Here is a 9,003-nt window from a genome sequence, read left to right as displayed (position 1 = left end):
ATCAGCTCTGTCTGGTCATATTTTTAACTGGGAAATACCACCAGTAGTTTATGCTGGATCTAACTCAGGTTCATTGTTTTCTTTATTACAAAAATACGAGGTCTAATGCAACAAAAAGAAAAATACCATGGACTAAAAGTATGTCTTATAAACCAAAACTTTATGGGGAGCGGGGGAGAATGGTTTTTAGGCAAGTCTTTGAATTAACTTAGAAGCTTCTTGTTTTATCTTTTTATTGTAATTATCTTAAAAATCTGAACTCTGAACCTGGTGTAGTGGCCCACGCCTTTAATACCAGCACCTGAGAGGCAGAGGCAGGCAGATCTCTGTGATACTGAGGCCAGCTTAGTCACAGAGTGGGTTCCAAGACAGCCAGAGCTACACAGTAAGACCTTATCTCAAAAAAAAAAAAAAATCTGAACTCTGTTGAAATAATGACTTTAAAAACTTGAAACCACTGATATTAGCAACATAATGTTATATTTTTAAAAAGCTGAAATTACACTAAAAAGCTGAAAATAAATTTCTTTATGGCCCTAATGCCACAGATTTCTAAGGAGAATGAAACTTTTCATTGTAAAAGTAATATCCATGAGGGAAAAAAATAAACCATGCAAAGCACAAAGATTCACATTCATTTTCAACACTAAGCCCAACCATGGGTATGACTGTTGTGGTTTGTTTTAGTTTTGATCTTCTCTCCATACACGGATTTTGTGTATATGTGCAAGGGTGCTTGCACGGTATGTTTCTGTGTGGAGGCTGCAAATTGGCTCTGGCCGTTGCTTCTCAGGTGCCATCCACCTTGTGTTTTGTTGACACAGGGGTTCTTTATTGGCCTAGAACTCACTGCTTATGTTAGGCTGGCTAGCCAGTGAGCCCACAGATGGGCCCGTCTTTAGCTCTCCAGCTTTTTTATGTAAGTTCTGGGAATATTTGTGCTTGTAGGCAAGCACTTCCTCAACCGAGCCAGTTCTTCACCAACAGTTCCAGTTATCCGTGTTTTATTGACTGTTATTACACCCACGTTTACAGAATACTTTTGTAGACACCCAGAAGCCTGGGTGTCTGCCTCTGACATTTATTTGTTCACTGCACAGTTCCACCAGTCAGGTAACAAACAGCCACAGTCTCCTCTTCAAAGTAATTTGACTTCTCACTTTTTTTAAAAAAAAAATTTTTAAACAAGAATTTCAAATATATTTTTGAAAATATTATATTTCTTTTTTCCATTTTTTCTTTTATTAACAAATTTTTTTATTCATTTTATATACCAAAGATATGTATGTCTTCCCCTCTTCCCTCCTCCTGCCCCTTCAGCCTCCCCCTCCCAATCCACCCCCATTCCTTCCAAAAGACTTCTCACCTTTTGAGCTGCAAGGTGGAGGGCTGTTCTCCGGCTATGGTCAGTTTTATTGATATCTGCTCCTGCTTTTAGAAGAGCATCTGCACAGTCCAGTCTGTCTGCCAACACACAATACATAAGTGGTGTTCTCCCAAATTGGTCTTCTTTGTCTTTAAGAGCAGGGTTTCCTGCAAGTATAAGAGAGAGTGATATTTAATAATTGTCCTTATTACTAATATAAGTAGGAGATACATTCACTAAATCCTTATTGACTACTGTACTAAATCCCTTGTATATTATTTCACTTTAATTCAGTCTATGGGGTAGATATTCCTATATTATCAACAACTGAGGCTCAGAGAAATTTATGAACCTATATACATGTATACTGGGATTAGATGGCAGAGCTAGAATACAAACTGGCTGATGACTCTAAAGGTCATATTCATATTATATTACTTTTAATAAATATATATATATATATTTTGGTTTTTCGAGACAGGGTTTTTCTGTGTAGCTTTGTGCCTGTCCTGGAACTAGCTTTGTAGCCCAGGCTGGCCTTGAACTCACAGAGATCCGCCTGGCTCTGCCTCCCGAGTGCTGGGATTAAAGGCGTGCGCCACCACCGCCCGGCTACTTTTAATAAATATTTTGAGATATGGGGATAGTCATGTTTCTCCTTTACTTCTTTCTTTTGTCAACAAATACTCATTTGGTACTAATCATATAGTGTGTATTATGAATACTTTTATGAGTGATAAAAAAAATCTTATTTTGTTTCCTTTTCTAGACAAGATGAACAAGTATAAAGTATCTTAATCCCTCTGCTAATTACAATGAAAACCTGTGCAAAATAAATGAAAAAAAAATAAAAGAGAGGACTTTGGTGGTAAGTGGCCTAAATGTGTGTGTGTGTGTGTGTGTGTGTGTGTGTGTGTGTGTGACCTTCTAGTCTACTGTTCTTATTACTAATATAAGTAGGAGATACATTCCCTAAATCCCTACTGTGCTAAATCCATTGTATATTATTTCATTTTAATTTGGTCTATGAGGCAGATAATAGATTTCTGACATTATTGACAACTGAGGCTCAGAGAAGTTTCTTGACCTATATATGCATACTGAAAGTAGATGGCAGAGAAGATTGGGAAATAGGTAGCCCTGCCACATGATTCTTTCTGACTATTCCTGTTCTACTCTGCACATAGATGAAAAGAAAACACACCTTTCTCCTCCCTACTGGGTGCTTGGGAGGAGCCTTGCCAGCTACTATACCCTAAATTAAGCAAAGGATAGCAGTGAGGTATTATTTTACCCTCTCTTAATTACAGACCAGGAGAGGATAGGGAGAGGAGGCACCTGAATAAAGCAGTTCTTTAAATTGGTGCATGGCATCATGGGCAACCTGACCAATGTCTGTGAAACTGACCAGAATCAGGATAGCAAAAGCTCCGGGAACTGAACTACAGGTGGAATCCTGCCCAGGTCCTAACCCCAGGACAGAGCCTAGAAGTAGGAAAGGCCAGATGAGCCTGCAAGGGATCTGAAAACTAAGTTGACACTTGAACCAAAGTACATAAAATTGAAACAGGATGTTTATTCAGCACCCATCACATAATGGTACTATTCATCATAACTCCAAAGTAGAATCACAAATAATCTGCTGATGAATTGATAAACAAAATGCCATAGGTCCACAAACTGAAATAATATTCAACAAAAGGAACAAAATCCAACATATATTACAACTTGGATGGACCTTGAAAACATATGATAAGTGAAAAAAACTGGTCCAAATACCATACATTATATGATTTTATTGATATGAAATGTCTAGTACAAATATATCTATTCAAACAGAGAGAGTTATTAGCAGTTACCATTAACTTTGAGGAGTCTGTTGGATTTGAGCTAGTCCTAGATAAGAGGTATAAGATTTCTTAGCAGGGAATGGTAATAAAATTGTTTATTAAGTATGTGACTAAATAAAATAATTAAATTGTATGGTTTTGATTAGTAAAGTGGATGGAATGTTAATTTTATCTTAATAAAAGCACTTAGGAAAAAGTTGACTACATATAAGTTGAAATGGGATACTAAAACTATTCAATAAATGGAAAGGCAGACAATGAAAAGGAAGCAAAGAAAGTAGAAACCGAAGGAACATACAATGCACTGAAAATCTTAACTCCTAACACCTTCAATTACATTAAATGTAAATGATATATAAGCACACTGTTAAAAAAAAAACAAGAGACAGAAAAAAAAGACCCAACTACATGTTAGTTATAAAAACATCCATTTACAATATAATAACAAAGGGTTAAAAGTAAAATTGGAGCAAAGACCTAACATGCAAGCATTAATCAATAGAGTTGAAGCAGGTTAATATCTAAAAGGATAGACAACAGTAAAGACAACTATGTGGAACAAATAGAGGCATTCTGTAACTATAAAAGGGTCAACAACAAAATATATAGTAATGCTAAATGTTTATGTATTAAAGCATAGCTTTGAAGTATATAGCAAAACTGATAAATTAGAAATCCTTGAAAGATTCAAACTTGTACTTAATAACTTTAACATTCCTCTGTTAAAATGCCAACAATCTCTAAAAGCAAGACCTGCAAAGATAAAGCAAACATCATTACAAAAGCAGCAAGGTCCAACAAATATTTCTTGAACATTATGCAGTGACAACCAGATATTATCCTTTAGAAGACTCATAGGGCATTCTCCAAATAGACCAAGAAAGCTACCATAAATGTTATTCTGGCTGGGCAGTGGTGGCACACGCCTTTAATCCCAGCACTTGGGAGGCAGAGCCAGGCGGATCTCTGTGAGTTCTTGGCCAGCCTGGGCTACAGAGTGAGTTCCAGAAAAGGTGCAAAGCTACACAGAGAAACTCTGTCTCAAAAAACAAAACAAAACAAAACAAAAAACCCAAAAACCAAACCAAACCAAACAAACAAAAAACAAAAAAACCAAACCAAAAAAAAAAAAAAAAAGAAAAAGAAAAAGAAAAACAAACCCAAAAAAACGTTATTCTGGTAAATTCTGCCAGTGTGTACTTGGAAGAGAATTCTGAATACTGGTTCATAGAACCAATAGTAAAAAAGACCTAAAGGACTGAAAATCTACCAAGTATGTTCTCTGACAGCAATATTATTAAGCAAATAACAAATAATAGAGTTGTAATGGGAAATCATCAAATACTTAGGAGTTAAAAAATATACTTTAAGATAATCCATGGATTAAAGAAAAATGTCAAGGAAAAAATTAAAACAATTAATTATTAAATGAAAAAATAAAAATATTACAGGCTTCTTGCCCTACACATAAGGGAAGTTTCAAAGGAAATATATAGCACTGAAAATTTATGTAAGAATAGAAGAACTGTTTCAGATTGATAAACTATGCTTCTACTTTAGTATATTAAGAAGAGCAAATTTAACCCAAAAGAAGGAGGAAGAACATAATAAAAGTAAGAATAGAGATTAGTGAAATTAAAATGAGAAAAATAACAGAGAAAAATCAGTGAAGCTAAAAGCTCTTAGAAAATAAAAAAAAAATCTACAATTGGACTGATAATTAAAAACAGATTATACTAGATGGGACAGTGTTGTAGTAAACGGTAGAACACTTGCTTGCATATATGAGGCCCTAGGGTTAATCCCCAACATTGTAAAAACAAACAAAATAATAACAAAAGCCAGTGAAAACAGATTATACTAGATGGGACAGTGTTGTAGTCAATGGTAGAACACTTGCTTGCATATATGAGGCCCTAGGGTCAATCCCCAACATTGTAAAAACAAACAAAATAATAACAAAAGCCAGTGAAAACAGATTTTTTAATATGAGGAATGAAAGAAAAATTATCAGTACAGACTTCAGACCATTATAAATTTGAAAACAAGGGAGTATCATTAATAATTTTATGCTCATAAATATTTAATCTAAGAGAAATGGATAAATTCCATGGAAGATATATTCTATTAAATGTATAGATATCTTCAATGGTATTTGTAGTAGGTAAAATTCTGAGATGGCATCTGTATTGGTTTGAATGAAAAATACCCCCATAGGCTCATGTGTCTGAACATTTGGTCACCAGTTAGTGACACTATTTGAAGTGTTATGGAACTTTAAGTATGTGGAGCTTTGCCGGAGGAAGTATGTCAATGGAGGTGGGTGCACTGTCTCTGTTTCCTCTGTGTGTGTGTGTGTATGTGTGTTTGAGATGTTTCCTATCATTATGGAAATCTAGCCCTCTGGAACCATAAGCCAAAATAAACTGTTCCTTAAGTTGCCTTTGCTTATGATGTTTTACCACAGCAACAGAAATGTAACTAATACAGCAAGTAGGATGCTTACTTCCTAGAATACATGCCCTGTATGATCCCCTCTTAAGTGAGGGTAGTCTTTGGATGTGACAGGGTATCATCCCATGATTATCTTCTGTTTTGTGGTAAATATGATGGGGTTTGCACCATAATTAAGGTCATTAATCACTGAACTTAAGTTAATCATGAAAGATTAACTTGAGTGGCTTTTCATTGATTGATTGATGAGTGACTGATTGATTGTGGTGCTGGGGATCAAATTCAAGGCTTGTTTTTCAAACACACCACCACCAAGCTATACCCCCAACCACTTAGGTTGCTTTTTAAAATAATTTAGAGATAGGGCAGGGGGTTAGAGAGATTTGAAGCAGCCAACACACTTACCTGCTGTCTTAAGAGAGGCAAGCTGCCATAGATGTTAAAACTACACAAAGATAAATTCTGCCAGTTTGTACTTGGAAGAGAATTCTGAGTCTCAGATGAGATCCACCACCATCGCTGACAATCTGTCAGCCCAGCTAAGCCATGTCTAGATGTCTGATCAGAGAAACTGGAAGATGATAAATATTTGTTGTTTTAAACTAAGTTTGTGCTAATTCTTAGGCAGCACTAGAAAGCTTTTTTTTTTTTTTTTGTTTTTTTGAGACAGGGTTTCTCTGTGTAGCTTTGCACCTTTTCCTGGATCTTGCTCTGTAGACCAGGCTGGCCTCGAACTCACAAAGATCCACCTGCCTCTGTCTCCCGAGTGCTGGGATTAAAGGCGTGCGCCACCACCGCCCGGCTGAAAGTTTTTATAGTATGACATCTGTTAAAGAAATCAACTTTTAAGTTATTCCTTCCTATAGGGGGCTGGGGAGATGGCTCAGTGGTTAAGAGCATTGGCAGCTTTTCTAGAGGTCCTGAGTTCAATTCTCAACAGCCACATGGTGGCTCACCATCATGGGATCTGAGGCTCTCTTCTGGCATGTAGGTGTACATACACATAGAGCACTATAGACATAAAATAAATTAAAAAAAAGAACATGAACATAAAAAAAGTTATTCCTTCCTATAAAGTACTACTAAGATAATGTACTAAAAATTCTCCCAAGCAATTTTTTGTACAAAGGTGTTTTTAAAATTATTATGGAAAGGCAAAAATGTAAAGACGGAAAGTTATTTCAGGAACCAGGGATGTAGTTCAGTATAGAGTACTTGGCTACAATGTGAGGCCCTGGGTTCCGTCTATAGCAATGAGGAGAAAAATAATTTTTGAAAGAAAAACTAAAATTGGAGCCCTTTGTATTGTGTGGTTTGAAGACACAGAGCTACACTAATGAAGATGGTGTGGTAACAGCAAGGACCACTATAGATCAATATAGTATATGGATCAATACAGCAGATCTGAAAGTATTGGAAACACTTGCATGTACATGATTCATTGATTTTTACAAAGCTGTAAAGGCAAACCACAGAGCAGTTTTTAAACACATGTAGCTGGAAAAATCTGGAATTCATTGGCAAACCAAACCAAACCAAACCAAACCAAACAAAAACAGCCAAAGCCTTTCCAGGCTTACCACGTTAGGCAAGAGAGTAAAGACTGGGTGACATAAAAACCACAGGAACTTATTTTCCATCATTATGGGCATAGAAACCTAAGATCAAGGTGCCAGCAGGGTTGGGTTCTGGTGAGGCCCTCTTCTGGATGGCAGACTGCAGACTTTTATATTTTTAAATAGTAAGAAAAAAAAAAAAAAAAAAAAGGTAGAGAGCTCTCTAATCTCATTTGTGAGAGTTCACTCTCAAAACCTAAATTACTTTTTAAAAGTCTCACCTCTGACTATCATACTGGGGGTTATGATTTCAACATAATGAATTCTGGGAGGACATAAATATTTAGTTCATAAATAGCACAGAAGATAAAAATCACTTCCGAATGCATCACAAATTTAAATGTACAACTATAACTATATGAAACTCTTAGAAGCAAACAAAGGTGAATATATTTGTGATCTGTGTTAAGGATTTCTGAGATATAATCCCCAAATAATCCATACACAAATTAATTTTCACACTAATTTCAAACTTTTGTGTTTGGAAAACATTGTTAGAGTATAAAAAGACAAATATAAAGTGGGAGAAAATATTTGCAAAACATGTATCTGATAAAGCCTTCTTTCCAGAGTAAAGAGCTGCTGCAACTGAGTACTAAAATGACAGATGATGAAATTAAAAAGGTGCAGAATGTGTGAACAGACATTTCACCTAATTTCCACATGAAAAAGCAGCCAACACCATTAATACAGGGGAATGTAAACGGCCCTACAATGGGCACCACTGCACTTCCACTAGCACAGCCAGAGTGCAAACAAAACCCAAACAAACAACAACAGCAAATGCAGAGGAGAAGGGAGAGCTGCTAGATACTGCTGCAAGGAATGCAAATGGTGCAAGTGCAGCAGAGCCTCAGCTGAAAACTGCCTGCTTCCTATTATCCAAAATACACTCTCACCACAAGGCCTAATACTCCCCTCACCTACACTAAGGAGAAAGAAAAGCACAAAAGCCAGTGTTCACACAACAACCTGTCTGTGGATGTTTATGGCAGTTTGTTTCATAACTGTGAAGAGTAGAAACATCCTGATTATTCTCCAGACAGTGAACAAATAAGGAGCAAGAAAAAGGAAAAGGCCAAAGGCTCACCCAACATGAAGGAACACTCAAATACTTCGGGTCAAGTAAATCAGTTGTAAAAAGTCACACAGAATGATACACTTACATGGTATTTTGGAAAAAGGGAAATTGTAGGGGCAGAAAACACCAGTAGTTACCAAAGGCTGGGGAATGGGGAGGGATACAATAGGAGGGGTCACATGTGACCTTGAAGGCATGGCAGAACTGCTCTATATTGTCAATGTTATTACACGTGGTTGGGATTAGACACTTGTCAGAAATGAAAATAATTGTATACAAAAAGGAAATCTTACTGTGTTATGCGCCATTAAACTTAAAACCAGTAACCACAGAAGAGCCATAGCTTCTGCCATGCACTTTCAGTGAAAAATTTTGCTGCCTTTGCCAGAGGTACTGATCAGGCCCTTCTGTACTGGCTGAGAGTAACTGCACATATACTACGTGCGAGGGATGGCGACTGCTTGTGTGGTAACTTGGCCTGAACTCTGCTGAGGAGAGAGGCCCTGACCAAGAGAAAGGTTTTATTTGAGGAAACAACAACGCTAGATAAAGAGAGCACAGGGTACTTCTGCCTAGGCTGTTCTGCGTCTGAATATAAGCTATTGTGCTGGGTTTTAAAAACATCATTTAAATTTG

General features: G+C 36.6%; 1 long non-coding RNA gene across 1 annotated transcript; it reads right to left on the bottom strand.

Moving 5' to 3' along the window:
- Positions 1 to 987: 987 nt before the first annotated feature.
- LOC131902139 (uncharacterized) lies at positions 988 to 6,218 on the bottom strand. Its single transcript, XR_009377021.1, has 3 exons — positions 6,076 to 6,218; positions 1,367 to 1,533; positions 988 to 1,159 (listed from the first exon to the last, which is right to left on the bottom strand). It is a non-coding gene; the product is annotated as an uncharacterized LOC131902139 (long non-coding RNA).
- Positions 6,219 to 9,003: the final 2,785 nt, after the last annotated feature.

Source organism: Peromyscus eremicus, unplaced genomic scaffold (genome assembly GCF_949786415.1).
Source record: "Peromyscus eremicus unplaced genomic scaffold, PerEre_H2_v1 PerEre#2#unplaced_2933, whole genome shotgun sequence".
Lineage (NCBI taxonomy): Eukaryota > Metazoa > Chordata > Mammalia > Rodentia > Cricetidae > Peromyscus > Peromyscus eremicus.
The sequence above is the reverse complement of the archived record's forward strand: the minus strand, read 5'-3'. Positions and strand labels throughout refer to the sequence as shown.